At 44.1% G+C, this 17114-nt stretch overlaps 1 long non-coding RNA gene across 2 annotated transcripts; it reads right to left on the reverse strand.

Annotated features, from left to right (window-relative positions):
* Positions 1-4826: 4826 nt before the first annotated feature.
* LOC129500241 (uncharacterized) lies at positions 4827-16914 on the reverse strand. 2 transcript variants are annotated; one of them, XR_008662519.1, is made up of 4 exons: positions 16842-16914; positions 13637-13687; positions 12829-13044; positions 4827-5022 (listed from the first exon to the last, which is right to left on the reverse strand). It is a non-coding gene; the product is annotated as an uncharacterized LOC129500241 (long non-coding RNA). The 2 variants fall into 2 exon arrangements; XR_008662518.1 differs by lacking the exon at positions 4827-5022 and adding an exon at positions 11207-11273.
* Positions 16915-17114: the final 200 nt, after the last annotated feature.

The raw sequence follows: 17114 nt of genomic DNA on the forward strand, positions 1-17114 counted from the left end.
TTAGTTTCCCTCATTCTATTTTCATTTTAAAAAGGATCTTTCTACATATACAAGGTATTGCTTACAAGAGGATTCGAGTGCTTGTGAATCAGGAATTTTTACAAATAAGGAGGAAAAAGCAACAGAAACCTCATTCACAAAATGAATCAGTTTTGAGTAGCAGTTAATAGCATTTTGTGAAGATGCCGGAATCAATGAAAGCCTGTTGAAAGAACCTATGTTGCAAGTGCCTAACTGCTTTCAAATGTTTCATAACTTTCCATTTCATAGATGATTTGTTTTTGAAAACCAAACTTTATGTTACCAGAAGAAACTGAACGTGTCACTTTGCCATGAATACTTTGCAACCAGACTCTACATGGTTCTGCGAGTGGCATAGTCGGGCTTACCAGTCGCGAATGAGTGGGACAGCCGCTGGGAGCACCTGTCTGGAAGCTCCATCTCTGACCAGAGCTGACTCCAGATTAAGCACGGCTGACACATCCAGTGTATCAAATTGCTCCATCACCCTGGTGTTTCCTACAAAATCAGTTAAGTAGGCTTACATTTGTCTTCGATTTACCGTGTTCTAAATCACATCCAGAAAAATTCTCGAGGTGCTCAGGACTATTACTTTTTTTGAATAGTAAACAGGAAAATTTCTTGTTAAAAGTACATTACTTTTTATGAACTTTGGGCACAGTATTAAAGATTCGTATGAATGGTCTCGTTTTTATACTTATCACCATGATGACTGTCCTTCCACCCCCCCTCCCATACCCACCTGCCATCAGCAAAGAGCAGATTCCTTAGGGAAAGGCTTTTTGTAGGTTGAGACCTATATATATTGACATACTTCAGCAATTTCATCATCATGGCTTCCAACTTCTGTTTTGTCCACCCTGTGAGCCTTGCTGGACTGTGAGTGACACCCACCCTTACTCCTATAACTGACTGGGAAATTCTTTTTTTTTTAATTTTTTTTAAGATTTTATTTATTTATTCATAGAGACAGAGAGAGAGAGGCAGAGACACAGGCAGAGGGAGAAGCAGGCATCATACAGAGAGCCTGATGTGGGACTCGATCCAGGGTCTCCAGGAGTCTCCAGGATCACGCCCTGGGCTGCAGGCGGTGCTAAACCGCTGCGCCATGGGGGCTGCCCTGACTGGGAAATTCTTAAAGACTCCACTGCTTTGGTTTTTTCTAAGGTCAAACCCTGAGGATCCCTTTCATCCCTGAGGCTAGAATGTAGAAAGTAAAAGATATGAAATGCCAACATGGAAAAAGAAAATCATTGTAAATAGGGTAGAAAACAGGCTATATAACAGTAAATTGTAACGTAAGACTATTGAAGGAGTCATAAAGAATTTTTTTACTAACAGAAAAAAAAGTAAAAACTTAGAGATGGTACCAATACTAATGTAGAGCCCTGGATTTTGATAAAGCTCCTAGGAAGTACTGTGGCCTCGCCAACATGCCGAGCAAGAGCAAACTACTTCCGGGACTTAGATTGTGCATGTGGTTGGAGAAACCATCCCTTCTTTCAAGGCAAAGACACTTTTACTGACCTAATTAAGAAAGGGTCCTATTCCAAACATTTTATTATTAGAGTTTAACTTAAATATTAGAGTAGGCATTGAAATTCTACAGTACACCCATCTGTGAAACAGTCTACTGCTGAGCAGTGTGTACGGTGCACACCACTTAGTAATGTCACAGCATTAGGCCTCTGCTTTCAGAGGGATAGCCCCATCACTGGATGGTCCCATCACTCCACAGCAAGTTCTGAAACTGGCACATGACCATCCATCCAGGTGTGAAAGAAACTAAAACTGCATTTGGACATGCAAAGAGAGAGAGAAGCTTTACCACACACAGACTTTTCTGAAATTCCTCCAGGATGCTCTCTGGTGCAAAACAAAATCTGAACTCAGGAAAGAATGAAAACAAAAGGACCCAGGAAGAGTGGCAGCCTAACTAGTAACTTACAGCTAAGTCTAATATCCTGTCCGTGGACAATTATCTGGATCTGACGCCCTGGATAATTCCAGCGTTAGGACTGGAGTGCAACTGTCAGAGCTCGTGAGCAAACACAGGCAGACTACAGCCTGCTGCCAACATCTCCCCCGGCCACGAGATTTCTGGGAAGCCAGCAGTCCTCAGGGATCACTGCTTCTGTGTCCCAGCCAGCGCCCACCAGGAAATAGGCACATTTCTCGAGGCCCTCACTGAGAGAAGATGTGCCCTGTAGAAACCAGTTACACGATTTTGAATATGTTTATTGCCAATGAGACCAAGGGTGTCTTTTATCTTTACCACAAGAGGAAACGTCACAGGGTCTCATGTAACTGAACTTGATATGCTTGGAGAATTTGAATTTATTTCTTCATATCAAATCTACGGAGACTCTGTTGGGCTCAACTACAATGCTTTTACCTGCTTTTACAGGTAATTATATTGGGACTTACTGAAATAAGGCTGCATCTCAAATATACTTACATGGGATACATGATATGAAGGGCTTATAGGAGAAAAAAATATTTCTTTCCTGTGTAGTAATAATCAGAGAAGCAGACTAGGCACAACAAATGACCAAATTCTTATGGGAAATAGAAGGAAGTAAGTGCCCATGAACAAATTCCAATTAAAAGAGGTCAGACAAGTCAGACACAAAGCAAGATCTGTGCAGGGAAGAAGCATAACAGTGAAAATCATACAGGCATTAGATAGGCCATGTGATCCTGGGCACCAACTGGGTCTAGCCCCAAGGAGTTAGAGCCTGGACAAGTTACAAAACATCTCCGAGCTGAAAGCATGAAATGGGGATTAATGCACATATGATGGGCACACACACACACATATATATAGGGTGTGTAGGTGTATGCAACAGAATATATGTGTCTTCTGATCTTCTGATGGCCACACGTTGCAGGCACACAGCTTTTACTGTGTATTATTAAATACAGACCAAAACCAGAATTAGCTTACAGAAATTGTAATACTTTTATTTTAAGCCTCAGTCAACACCTTAGACTTGGGGTGCCTGGGTGGTTCAGTGGTTGAGTATCTGCCTTCAGCTCAAGTCGTGATCCCGGGGTCCTGGGATCAAGTCCCTCATCGGGATCCCTGCAGGGAGCCTGCTTCTCCCTCTGCCTGTGTCTCTGCCTCTCTCTCGCTCCTCTCTATGTTTCTCATGAATAAATAAATAAAATATTTTTTAAAACCCTTAGACTTGATGAATCAGGAAAGTGAACTTTAGAGTATTTAGGAATTATAAACTCAGTTAATTTCCAAATTCGTTAATTTTGTGATGTATTTTAAACCTAGGATACCCGTATTTCCAAGCACCATTTCCTGTTACAATTTGTAAAAGAAACAAATAGAAATGTATCTTAAAAAGAGAATTACACATTTTAAAACAGAAACCCTGATACTCAGCTGAGTACAGACACTATTTATTACCTACTTATTACCTGAGTACAGACACCTATTTATTACAAGAATGCCTGCTTGGGTTCCAGTTGCTGAATTAACAGGGAAAGTCCTACAAACATGGGCCCACATACCTTCCTGAGGCATTCCGCAGGGGCCTCTAACCTTTCATCCTGCAGAAGGAGGGAGTTCTCTCTTTGCTCATAGTGATGTGAACACTCCCAGGGTTTCCCTCCTGGAGATCTTGCCAGAGCGGGAAGTCCTGAAAGCCTAGTTCCTAGCACTCCAACAGCCCAAAGGGGCCAACTGCTGCTCCCCAGGGCTGGAAGGGTCCTGCCCCAAGGTTCCGAGGCCACCTCCAGCCTGAGGGGCAGTTACCTGTGATGACTCGGCAGTGCAGACTGGACGGGCGTCCGAGTGTAATGGTCCAGCCTATGGAGATGGAGCTCCTCCTTCCCTGGGTGGTAGGGTGGGAAAAATCAGGGGAGGGCACTCTGGAGATGGCGTTGTGATACTGGACTGTTCAACACAGCCTTTGAATTATGAATGTTCAGATACGAACGTATATGAAGATATATATCCAGATAGAGGTCCATATATATGAAGATGTATGTATGTGAATATGTGTGTATATACATGTATATGTTATGTATAGGATAATAGGAATCTAATTTTTTTAATAAGTTTTTTGTTTTACTGAGATTTTCTTCTGGTAAACTTTAATTTTGACATAATTTCAAACTTGCAGAAAAGTATAAGAGTAGACAGAGCTCCTACAAATTCTTTATCAAATATACCATTTTAAACATTTGGCCCTATTTGCTTTCTCTCTTTCTCTCTCTTCATGTATGTAATATGTATATGTTTTTTTCTGAAGCATTTGAAGATAAGGTACAGACCCTAAACACTTAAAAATAAGGACACCTCTGGGGCACCTGGGTGGCTCAGTCAGTTAGGTGGCCAACTCTTGGTTTCAGCTCAGGTCATGATCTCAGGGTCATGGGATCAATCCCCATGTTGGGCTTGCTGCTCAGTGGTGGGGAGGCTGCTTCAGGATTCTCTCTCCCTCTCTCTCTCTGCACCCCCTCCTGCTCACTCACTGCTCTTTCTCAGTCTCTAAAATAAATAATCTTTAAAAAAAAAAAAAAAACTAATAAGGACACCTCCTGCATAACCATGGTACCAGGACGAAAACCTGGAAATTCACCATTGACACACCATTAACTAAATTACTGGTGAAGAGGGGGGGAAAAGACATTTTGCTTTCAAAGGAATAACAGTAAGATTTTTCACAAAAATGACAGAATTGAGAAAATAATGGAACAACGTCTTCGAAGTACTTCGTGAAAATAACTGCCGGTTGGTAATTACATCCAGTGTGGGATAGACTTCAAATACGGAGGCAGTTCTCAGGGTAGAGCATGATGACTGTGGCCAACAGATCCAAAGATTTCTCATCACAAGGATTAAATGTCTTATTTTTCAGTCCATATGAGGTGATGGATATTAACGAAATTGACTCTGGTCATTGTTTCACAAAAATGTAAGTCATCGTGCTATATACCTTAGACTCATACAGTGTTGCTGTCCATCAGGTGTATTCAATGAAACTGTGAACAAATTGAAGGTGGTTAAACTGTTTCACACAAACAAATAAAAAAATCAAAATTTATTTCCATAGATGCACACTGAACGAAATGCTAAAGGGAAGTTTTGAGTCATAAAGGAAAGAATTAAGGATCGGAATATGGTAATTAAAGCAGGAAAGAAGAAAATCAGTAAGGATAATATATGAGTAAATCTAAGTAAATATTATTTATTTTTAAGGTTTTATTTATTAATTCATGAGAGACACAGAGAGGCAGAGACATAAGCAGAGGGAGAAGCAGGATTCCTGTGGGAAGCCTGATACAGAACTCAATCCCAGGACCCCAGCAGACACTTAACCACTGAACCACCCAGGTCCCCCTAAAACACTGACTGTTAAACAGGAAAACTAATGTTGGTGTGGAAATAAAATAAATAACAGTAGAGGAATGGCGGAAAGGGGTGTTGAGTTAGGGTTTCAAAGTCCTCATACTGTCAGTAAATTCTAAAATTCATATAGATTACGAACCCAAATGTGAAATGTAAAACAATGAAACATTTAAAAGAAAATCATGAAATTACTATGATGAACTGGAGGTAGGCAATGTTTCCCCAAGTAAGACACAAAAAAAATACCAACTATTAAAAAAGATGGCTAAGTTGGACCATGTGAAAATTAAGAATTGCTATTCATCCAAAGACATCAATAAGAGAGTGAAGAGGCAAGTCTCAGAGTAGGAGAAGAGATTAGTTAACTGATCTATCTGTTGAAGGTCTAATATCCTATGTGAAATACAATCTGCGACCTCTAGGTGCCTATATCAGTCATATGCATTTTATATATAATACCAATTATGTGTGTGCATAGAGTCAATGGAAAAGGTAGGAAACATAACGCAATATCAACTTTATGCTCATCAGAGACATACAAATTAAAAGCAGTGTGATACTACTACAAAAACCACCAAAATGGCTAAAGCAAAAAAGACACGACGTGCAGAGAGTTGGCGAAGATACAGAAGAATGGGAAATTTCACACATTGCTAGTAGGAGTGTAAATAAAACTAGTCTGGCACCCTTTAGCAGAAAACTTCTGGAGCTGAGCATATGCATGGCTTGTGATTCAGCAATGCCACCTCTTGGAACACAGTATAAATATCTAGGTATGGAGGCAAAACATAAGCACAAATGTTCATAGCAAATTCATAATAGGCAAAAACTAGAAACAATCCAGATACCCGTCAAAAGTAAGAAGCATTTTTATAAGCATGATATATTCAAATGAGAAACAACAGCAAAGAGAAAGAGAAAATACGACTACGTGCAACTCATGGCCAAATCTCTGAAATATTTGGGAAATGCAAACTAAATGACAATGAGATACGAGTTCATATCTACTGGAGTGGCTTAAATCTTTGCACATGTCAGTACCATGTCTGGCAAAGATACAAGGTATCTGGAACTCTCCCACATTGTTGGAATGTAAAATGGCACAACCACTCCAGAAAATAGCTTGGCAAATTCAAGACATTAAGGACATATACACCTTTTGACCTGTCAATCCCAATTCTGTGTTAGTCTAGGCAAGTGAAAGCAGTGACACGAAACCTGTACACAAACATTTATAGGAGCTCTCTTCATAAATCATCGTAATTACATTGTGATCATTAATCACAAATTTGATAAAGCTTGAGGACATTACACTGAGTGCTTTTTCAAAGTGTTACATAGTGTAGGATTCTATTTTTTTAAAAATAATTTTATCTATTTTAGAGAGAGAGCAGGGGAAGAGTCAGAAGTAGAGGGAGAAGGAGAATCATAAGCAGCCTCCACACTGAGTGCAGAGCCCACCTGGGGCTCGATCTCATGGCCCCTGAGAGTATGACCTGAGCCAAAATCAGGAGTTGACCACTCAGTCAACTGAGCCACCTAGGTGCCTCTGTCTGATTCCACTTATTCAGTAATCTGTACATGTATTAAGACTCATACAACTGTATACCCAAAAGAAAATTGACTTAATGTTTGTAAAATTGTTATTTTTTAAAAAATATACTTACTTATTTTAGAGAGACAGACATGGACACCTGGGTGGCTCAGTGGTTGAGCGTCTGCCTCTGGCTCAGGTCATGACCCTGGGGTCCTGGGATCAAGTCCTGCATCAGGCCCCCTGCGGGGAGCCTGCATCTCCCTCTGCCTGTGTCTCTGCCTCTCTCTGTGTGTCTCTCATGAATAAATAAATAAGATCTTTTTTAAAAATAGAGAAATAGGGCAGCCCTGGTGGCTCAGCGGTTTAGTGCTGCCTTCAGCCCAGGGTGTGATCCTGGAGATCCGGGATTGAGTCCTGCATCGGGCTCCCTACATGGAGCCTGCTTCTCCCCTTGCCTATGTTTCTGCCTCTGTGTGTGTGTGTGTGTGTGGTGTGTGTGTGTGTCTTGAATAAATAAATAAAATCTTAAAAAAAATAGAGAAATAACATGAGCAGGAGGAGGTGCAAAGGAAGAGGGAGGAGCAGACTCCACTGAGCGTGGAGCCTGATGCAAGGCTGGACCTTAAGAGCCTGAGGTCACGACCTGATCTGAAATCAAGAGTCTGACACTTAACCGACTGAGCCACCCAGGCGCCCCTTGTTTGTAAAATTTTTTAGAAATAAAAATTAAACACTGCAAATTAAGTTGTAGCCAAGAAACACAAGGATTCTTTAAAGACTGTTCATTTGATGTGTGTCTTGTACGGTGCTTCTCTGAATTCTCAAAACTTCTTTTTACCTACACTTGTAGCTAAGCTTGGAATCATTCTCCATCCAACTCATTTCTAGTTCCATGAAAGGATCTCATATTTGGCCCCTAGAGGAGAGGAAATTCTTATTTGGGGGTTTCCTTCAGCCCTGTCCAAGTATCCTCCATTTTAACTGTTCTAAAAGATCACCAAAGACAAGAAAGGAAAAGGAGAAAGGAGACACACACTAACCCACCATATTTTAAGCAATTATCTCAAATCTACAGAAGCGCCAGCCACACAGTAACAATGCCCAGTTTCCCTAGGGCCTCATGCTGCAGACTGACTGTGCCAGGAGATCTGACGTGAATGCACTTGACCTCAGGGAGGCTTGTTTCTCCAGAGCAGGCAGGAGAGAAAAGATAGAACAGCAAAGGACAGGCCCCATCAGAAGGATTTTTCAGCCTTGCTTGTTCAGTTTTCCACTCACATTAAGTAATAATCAGGAATCTGCTGGGGAGATTTCTTGTGTGTGTGTGTGTGTGTGTGTGTGTGTGTGTGTGTGTGTGTGTGTTATGCTGGGGAGATTTCTTTCTTTGAGTGGTTTCATGGAAAGAGCCACCACCCACCACTTCGGAGACAAAGAGGCAGATGTGTGTCCACAGACCTGATCTGGAAGCTGAGCACCTGCCTCCCTCATTCATGTCTGAGATGACAGAGAATAATGGCACCTGATCCTAACTCCTTCTCTCATTTGGGACTCAGAGAGGGGAACCACCTCTAAGAGAAACACCAAGTAGGAAGCACATACAAGTTCTCTTGCCAAAAAGCAGACATTCAGGCTTCACCAGACTCTCATTCCTTCCCTTGTAACTCATATAAATTGCCTCCTGGGAAGAGAATAGTCCAGCCCTGTGGTCTCCCTGAGTGACAGCTTATCAGATATACCTTTTCCATCATGAAGGGAGGATTGTCACAGCACAAATGCCCAAAAGTTATGTCCTACAAAGTGGTATTTTCCCAGGGTCCACTACACACCAGGCTGGCTCGAGTTTCCTTAACAGAATTCCAAGCCATTGTCCGTGGAGCTGCAGCCACACTCAATTATAGCCCTGGCCTCTGGTCTCCTGTCCCCAACATCCCCACAGGCCCTGATGCCCACATCTGTCCAGTCTCTCCTCCTCCTGTGGCCTTGTCCCAGCCCACCATTGTTTTTTGTCTGTCCCCTTCTATTTTATGTGCCGCTGTCCATGCCCTAGTGTCCTACAGCCTTTCCAGACCCTGGTCCCTGCCACTCCTCCCCCTCCCCCTTTTAAGAGAGATAATAACAAGTATTGTCAAGGACATGGATAAATTGAGACACTCATACACTGCTGGAGGGAACGCATAAGGCAGCAGTTGCTGTAGACAAAGGAGAAGCCTCTAGAAAGATAGTGAGGTAGGAAGCCCCAGGAGTCTGTCTCCCCACCTAGAGGACAGTTGCACTGGCAGAATCAGTCTGATGTAACTCTTTTGGAAATCTGGTGTCTATTGAAGGCTTGCAACTTCCAGGAGAAGGCTTGGATGGTAAATTGCATTCAATTTTGAGCAATTTTGGCCCTTAACACAGTAGCAGCTACCCCTTCCCTATCCCCAGCCATGTGGCAGACAGCTGTGCATGTTTCCTGCAGCAGCTCACACACAGCTTGAGGACACAGAGCAGGCAGGAAGGACTCTGTCCTTCAAATATTGGGGGACTGTGCTGCCATCACTGATTGCTGCTTCTGATCACAGATGTGCAGACAAAGAGGCAATGGCCACTGTATTGTTACTCCCCTAGGGTTACAAAGTACTTCTTCTTGGGTTCAAGAGCCATCCAGGTGATTTCAAGAGCCAGTTCCATTTTATTCTCCCTTCATATTTTTCCTTTTCCTCTTCAGGAGCCAGACATTAAAGACTAGGGCATTCAAAAACAACTGCATATACAGGGAAAAGTAGAAAATGGAAAGACTTAGAAAAGACCTAGGAAATTATGTTTATCCTTCAAGCTGATCCTCAGCACAAAGAGGCTATAATTTTTTTAAAATGTGTTTTAATTAAAACCCTGAGGAAGGAGGAGATTCTAGTTTCCAGAGTTATCACGTTATTAAATTCAAATGTCCAGTGTTAAACAAACAAACAAAATCCCAGGCATGCAAAGAAACAGGAGAGTATGGCCCATTCTATGGGAAAAAAAGTAAGTCAACAGAATCTGTCCCTGAAAAGACTTAACAGGGTATCTAGTAGACAAAGACTTCAACTCTTGGGATGCCTGGATGGCTCAGTGGTTGAGCATATGCCTTTGGCTCAGATGGTGATCTGGAGTCCTGGGATCGAGCCCTGCATCAGACTCCCTGCAGGGAGCCTACTTCTCCCTCTGCCTGTGTCTCTGCCTCTCTCTGTGTGTCTCTAATGGATAAATAAATAAAATCTTAAAAAAAAAAATAATGCTCCTAAGGTTGCTCAAAGAGCTAGAAGAAGACATAGAGGAAGTTGAAACTACCTGTGAACAAAATGGATACATCAACAAAGAGACAGAAAACATACAAAGAAACCAAAAAAAAAAAAAAAAAGAAAACAATGGAGCTGAAAAGTACAGTAACTGAAATGGAGAAGGTGGAAGAAGCATTGGAAGACTGTGCTAGGCAGGCAGGAGAAAGAATCCGTGAACTTGAAGACAACCTTGGATTTATCAAGGCTGAGAAACAAAGGAGAAAAGATTGAAGAAAAGCAAACAACCCAGGACAACTTGGGCACCTTTGGAAGGACCAATACGCATGTCCTAGGAGTCCCAGAAACAGAGGAGACAGAGAAAGGGGCAGAGAGACTCCTTGAAGAAATAATGGCTGAAAAATTCTAAGTTTGAAGAAAGACATGACTATAAACATTGAAGAAGCTCAGTGAACTCCAAGAAAGATGAACTCAAAGAGACCGGCATGAGACATATTATAATGAAACTTTCAAGAGATAACAATAAGGAAAGAGTCTTGTCAGTAGCAAGAGAAAAGTGAATCAACACAAGGCAAGGATGCCCCAGGAAGGCTGCAAGCAGATTTCTCATCAGAAACTTGGAAGGCCAGAAGACAGTGGGCTGATATGTGGAAAGTGCTAACAGGAAAACTGTCACCAAGAAATCCCATATCTAAAGTGTTCTTTGTGAGTGAGGGAGAAATCAAAACATTCTAAAAGAAACAGTAGCTGGGAGCTACTGGGAGCTTGTGACTAGACCTGCCCTGCAAAAAAAAAAAAAAAAAAAAGAAGGGTCAAGGGAGTCCTGCAAGGTGCAATGAAAGGTCAAAGAGTAATTCAAAGCTACATAGAAAAATAAAGATTTCAATAAAGGTAAACATATGGATAATTATAAAAGCTGGGGAGTCATAGTCTGGGGACACAGGCTCACCAAAAGACGGGGACCTAATCATGGGGCTAGGGAACACCTTCCCCCCCCCCCCCCCCCCCCGCCAAGACACACACCTCAGGACCACATTACTAAAGGCTGTTTCTGGGAGTTTCTTCTGTCGAATGCATCATGCTTGGCTATCTAGAAAAAAAAAAAAATCACAAGCCATACCAAAAGGCAGAAATCACAATTTGAAGACAGAGAGCAGGCATCAGAACCAAACTCAGATACGGCAGGGGTTGTTGGAATTACCAGACTGGGGAATTTAAAACAATTCTGATTAATATGCTAAGGACTTTAATGGAAAAAGGAGACAATATGCAAGAACATATGGGCATTGTAAGCAGAGAGATGGAAATTCTGAGAAAGGTTAAAAAGAAAAGCCAGAGATCAAAAACATTTTAATAGGACTGAGGCATTCTTTTGATGGGCTCATTAGTAGACTGGACACGGCTGAGGAAAGAATCTCCCTCTGAGTTGGGCATGTGACCATAGCAACTCCAAAATTGAAAATTGAAGATAAAAGGTTGGAAAAAAATATAAAAGAATATCCAAGGACTATGGAACAACTGCACAGCTGTAACATACATGTAATGGGAACATCAGAAGGAAAAGAAAGAGACAAAGGAACAGGAGCAAAATTTGAGGCAATCATGCCTGAAATACTCCCCAAATTAACATCAGGCTCCAAAACAGAGATTCAGGAAGCTCAGAAAACAACAGGTAGGTTAAATGTCAAAAAAAAAAAAAAAAAAACTATATTTAGGCATATACAAATGAGGAGGAAATAAAGTCTTTCTCAAAGAAACCAAAATTGAGGGAATTTGTTGCAAGTACTCCTGCCTAGTAAGAAATATCAGAGAAGTTTTTTAAGGGAGAAGGAAAATGAAATAGGTCAGAAACTCAGATCTACCTAAAGAAAGGAAGAGCACCAAAGAAGGAATAAGTGAAGGAAAAAAAAAAAAACCTTTTATTTTTCTTATTGTTGTGATCTAACAGACAACAGTTTGTTCAAAATAATAACAGCCATTGGGACACCTGGGTGGCTCAGTGGTTGAGCATCTGCCTCCAGCTCAGGGTCCTGGGATCAAGTCCCACGTGGGGCTCCCCACAGCGAGCCTGCTTCTCCCTCTGCCTGTGTCTCTGCCTCTCTCTGTGTGTCTCTCACGAATAAATAAATAAAATCTAAAAAAATAATAAAAACAGCCATAATGTATTTGATTATGTATACTTACGTATGTTTACGGATGGGCATATAGTAGGGATACTCTTACCATGCAACCCAAGAATCATGCTCCTTGATATTTACTCAAATGATTTGAAAACTTATGACCACACAAAAAACCTGTATATGGATGTTGATAGCAGCTTTATTCATAATTCCCAAAACTTGGAATCAACCAGGTAGGTGAATGGAGCTATGTTGCTTTGCAGACGATGGAATTTTTTCAGCGCTAAAAAGACGTGAGCTGACCGTCAGAGCATGAAAAGACACGCAGGAAACTTAAACGCGTATCACTAAGTGAGTGAAGCCCATCAGAGAAAGGCTACATACCGTATGATTCCAACTCTAGGACATTCTGTCAACACTGGAGACAGTAAACAGATCAGGGGTGGCCTGGAGGGGGCAGGGGCATGAGTAGGGTAAGCAGAGCACGGAGAGTTTTTAAGGCAATGAAACTATTCTGCGTAGTACCTCAAGGGTAAAAACATGCCATCGTACGTTCGTCTAAACCCACAGGATGTATGGTCCTCCAGGTCAACTCTGGGCTTCGGGTGATCACCTTGTATCAGCGTAGGTCCAGCAGATGTGACGAGTGGACCTTTCTGGTAGGGATGTTAATAGTGGGGAATGCAGGGCTATATGAGAAATATCTGTACATTCTTCTCAGCATTCTCCAAGAACCTAAGACTGCTCAAAAAAAAAAAAGTTTATTAGTTGGCGAAAACATAACCACGAGTAACGAGGACATGAGTAACATTGTTCTGCAATTATTTTTATGGTGATTCCACTGCTGATTGTCCCTATAGGGAGTGAGAAGGAAATGTTTCAGGTATGCTAGTCAGTAAATTCCTAACCACCTTCTCATTTCCTCAGGAATTCTGAAAGGTGTTAGAACTCGTGTGTCGACAACAACAGTTCAGATTGGGAAAACCTCCTACCCTCCCTAAAAACACAGTTCCAGAATTTAAATCCACATTTAATCAGAGGAATAAACAGGGAACACAGTGTTAAAACAGGCAGCCCTGTAGGCGTCTTAAATGCTATTGTGCAAACCTGCTATTGAGAAATGCAGCTCAAAGGAATCTAGCAAAGGAGAACATGATGTTGTCAAACTTGTCCAGCTCCTCGTGGATCCTGAATGTTGGACTCCACAAACCCTGCACTTAATTCTAATCAAGATATTCAGGAAGACACAGGACCCTCCCACCTTCCTTGGCTCCTTCTCCATTTCCCACCCAAACAAGAAGTGCTCTGGGTCGAAGACCACATTGCCACATACCTGAACACACACATTGCAATGAAGAAAGATGGGTTACTAATTTCCTTCAGTCTGTAACAGTAAAAAAAAAAAAAAAAATTAAAAGTACAATAGAGTTTCACATTCAAAAGCTAATTGAATTCAACTCAGTCCAGATTTGAGATGAAGGGAGTGACTGCAAGTCTCCATCTGGGAGGGGCTGGGCCTTGCATTTGTGATCTTCATACAAGATGGCAAACAAGCTGACTTTCCAAATCAGGAAAATGTGGGGAGTGGGGAGGGGACTGATAGGGATGATGAGGAGCTCAGAGGCCCCCCCCCACCGGCTCCCCAGAGCATTGCCCTGGTTCCCCTACCACTTCTTGGGGCTCCTCTCTGAGCACCTACAGATTGGGCCAACATGACAGCCCATGATGGGCTCTTACACTGCCTTTGGCCCATTTCACACATGGCTGAGTCTACCCTGCCTCCCAGGTAGATTGAATTCAGGTCAACCAATTCTGAGGCTCACCCACAGAGTCAAAGGCCTCGCTGATGGCCACCAAAGTGAGGGGGCAGTAGGGAGTCTTAGCAAGTGCTCTGTCAGACCCTGTTGGTGTATGGATCAGGTAAGGAACAAAGGTCAAGAAAGGTGGGATGACTCACCTGAGGGCACTGATTGAGCGAGCACCATGCATCAAAGCATGGTCAGTGGCCCAAGGGTCACACTTGTTCACTCTGCCAGTGTGAACTGTGCTAATTGTCTGAGTCCTTCCTTGAAACCCCAGTCAACGACGTGGGAGGAAGAGGCGAGATAAAACCATAAGCGTGTCCCAGAGTCCTGGTCATATTTTTGTTCAGGGTATGGTTGAATACTTTCTTCATCCTACATGACCCAGATGAGGTCACTGGCATGCATGTCTGATTGCACCTTAGCTGGAGGTCGCATCAGGTCACCTGGCCTCTCCCTGAACTGGCTCTGAGTACATCCTCCCACAACCCGAGGAAGGCTTTCTGCCCTTCTGTCCTCAGTGAAACCAGAACTTTGCCATTGACAACCACCTCCAATCATTACTGCCTCTTACTATGCGAGGTGCTGCATATATCTGAAACCATTTTATCTTCTTGATAATCCAAGAGGGCATTCCCATTCCCATGGCATAGACAAGGAGGGAGAAAAAAAAGAAGAGGAAGGCAGCGGAGGGATTTTTTTAAAAACCTGCCGAGACCCTAAAAGCCAGGACTGGAGGTTGAACCCCCCCCCAGGTGGGCTTCACTGCTGGGGGGTGGGCTTCAGCCTCCTGTCTCCATCCCAGCTCCAGATGTGGGACCGCTGCTGCCCTACTACCTCCTACAAGAATCCCACTTCAGTTGTTTTTTAAAATGCCATGCTCTTATCACAGCTGGAACCCCAGCCTCAGTGTCCTTTCCTATCAGGTTACTTTGTTTCAGCATCTTTGTCTAACAAGGAAATGTCATCCAAGAAAAAGAGGGAGAAGACAGGATGGTGGGGGGGGGGATTTAGTGGAGCAGAACCTCTTTAAATCAGGTATTTGTTGTGGTGTGTGGCAGCGCATCAGTACACACGCACACATGCACAGAGGAATGTGTGTACCTGCAGGGGTGTGTACCCATTTCACCCGAATGTATCAAACTGGTGGGGTTCCAGTTGCCCCTTAATGGGGCTTGTTGGGGTTTTTTTGAGTTTTTATTCTAATTTCGGTTAGTTAACGCCCAGCATCATATTAGTTTCAGGTGTGCGAGCCAGTGATTCAGCCCTTGTGCAACCCCGGTGCTCCTCAGACCAGCGCACTCACTCCTTGATCGTGCGTGAGTCATTCAGAAGCGGATGGAAATGCTCAGTCTCAAATGCTGCTTCCTGAATGAAAACACGCCACTGACCCACGTCACCCCGGGGAGCGGGCACCCGTGACCGTGATCGCCTGGCGGGATGTGAGCAGCCTGACTGCTCCTCTCCGCTGACAGCGTGTGACCAGAGGACAGCGTCCACCCGCGCTCTCCCCTCTACCGAGAGCCTCTCTCGCTTCGTCCACCGCCTCCTCACGTGGCCCAGCTCACGTCTCTTCCAGGAGGTTTGCTCTGAGCAAGCTCACAATTCTGCTTCTCCATTGTAGTGGGAAACCCTGCTGGGCCCTGCACTGACCCCCGCCGTGCCCGCTGGGGTGGTTGTGAGTTGCTGCATGAATCAGTGACCCGAAAGCTCCCTGCACCAAACCTGCACCAAATCTGCACCATGCTGGCTGCTCAGAAATGACGACCAGGGGGACTTGGTTTGAAAATAACACAGAACACGAAGCAAAATAAAAGGGAAAAATGTAAGATTTTTTTTTTCAAGAAATCTTCCATTTTAAAACAGCAGGGTTTTTCCTGAACATAAACCACAGTAAGCATCTAGCAGGTGTCAGGGTGGTGCCCGGCACAGTCCTGAACACTTGGTGTGTGCATCTCCTTTATCCCCACAGTCACACAAGGAGGTGACTGTGGTGTCATCCCTGACAGACAAGGAAACCAGGCACCAGGGTTTGGGAAGTCACCCTAGTTCCCACAGTGAGAGAGGGAGATGTGGGACTTGGCCCCGACCATGTAGCCACCCTGTGCCCCCTGCTCCCTGACACTATGCACAGACTTGGGGGTTGGGAGGTCCCCTCCTCAAGGTCCAAGGTCCAGCATGGCCATGTGGCTGAAGCCTCCCCGGGGCTCCCCTGGTTTTGGAGCTCCCTGCCCAGCCCAGCGCCAGGACGCAGCCCCGGGATGGGCCAACCCAGGTCGCCAACAGGCCTTTCTCTTACGCTGACTCTTCCTGGGGGTCCCGATTCATTTCTCCCTCTGAGTCCTCCAACCTCTGGGGATCTCCTCATCTTTAACATTCTTAGGAAATCAGATTTGGATTGTTTTGTTGTGGAAAGTCTACTTTGATTACATTTTGTTCCCTTTGGAAGAACAGAGCAGCATCCACCCCAGAAAGGCAGGCAGAGGGACTGGAGCGGGTGCCAGGCCCGTGTCCGGCCTGATGCAGGAGCAGCACCCTGGGCCGCAGTCACAGGCAGGAGCAGTCCCAGGCCTCTCACCCCAGTGAGCCCTCCATCGGCCTCCAGCCCTGCCACTGTCTAGTGCCATCACCTGCACACTCCCTGGCCACACAGGGGTCACTTGGATGCCACATGCCTCAGTGAACCTCCAAGAGACATCAGGCGCCAGGAGTTTTCTCCACATTCCAGGTACTGACCTGATAGGGCCCTCGAGCCCTTTGCAGAGAGTCCACCACGATAGCAATATTGCAGGTCATCGATTGAAAGAAGATTCTCACTGAAAACCAATGCAGCCATTGGAAGGGACCTTCCGACTCCGCCCAGGATGAGGAACAGAGAGAGAGATTTACTAAGGATTTGGGACTTCTGCCCTGGGGGTGCCTCTGCCCCGGGGTCCCCCAGAGCTGCCCCAGCCATCAGCTCCTCCCCCGCAGAGGACCAGGGGACAGTCGCCACCTGTGACAGGGCAC

This window comes from Nyctereutes procyonoides, unplaced genomic scaffold (genome assembly GCF_905146905.1).
Source record: "Nyctereutes procyonoides isolate TBG_1078 unplaced genomic scaffold, NYPRO_anot_genome, whole genome shotgun sequence".
In the NCBI taxonomy this organism is placed as follows: Eukaryota; Metazoa; Chordata; class Mammalia; order Carnivora; family Canidae; genus Nyctereutes; species Nyctereutes procyonoides.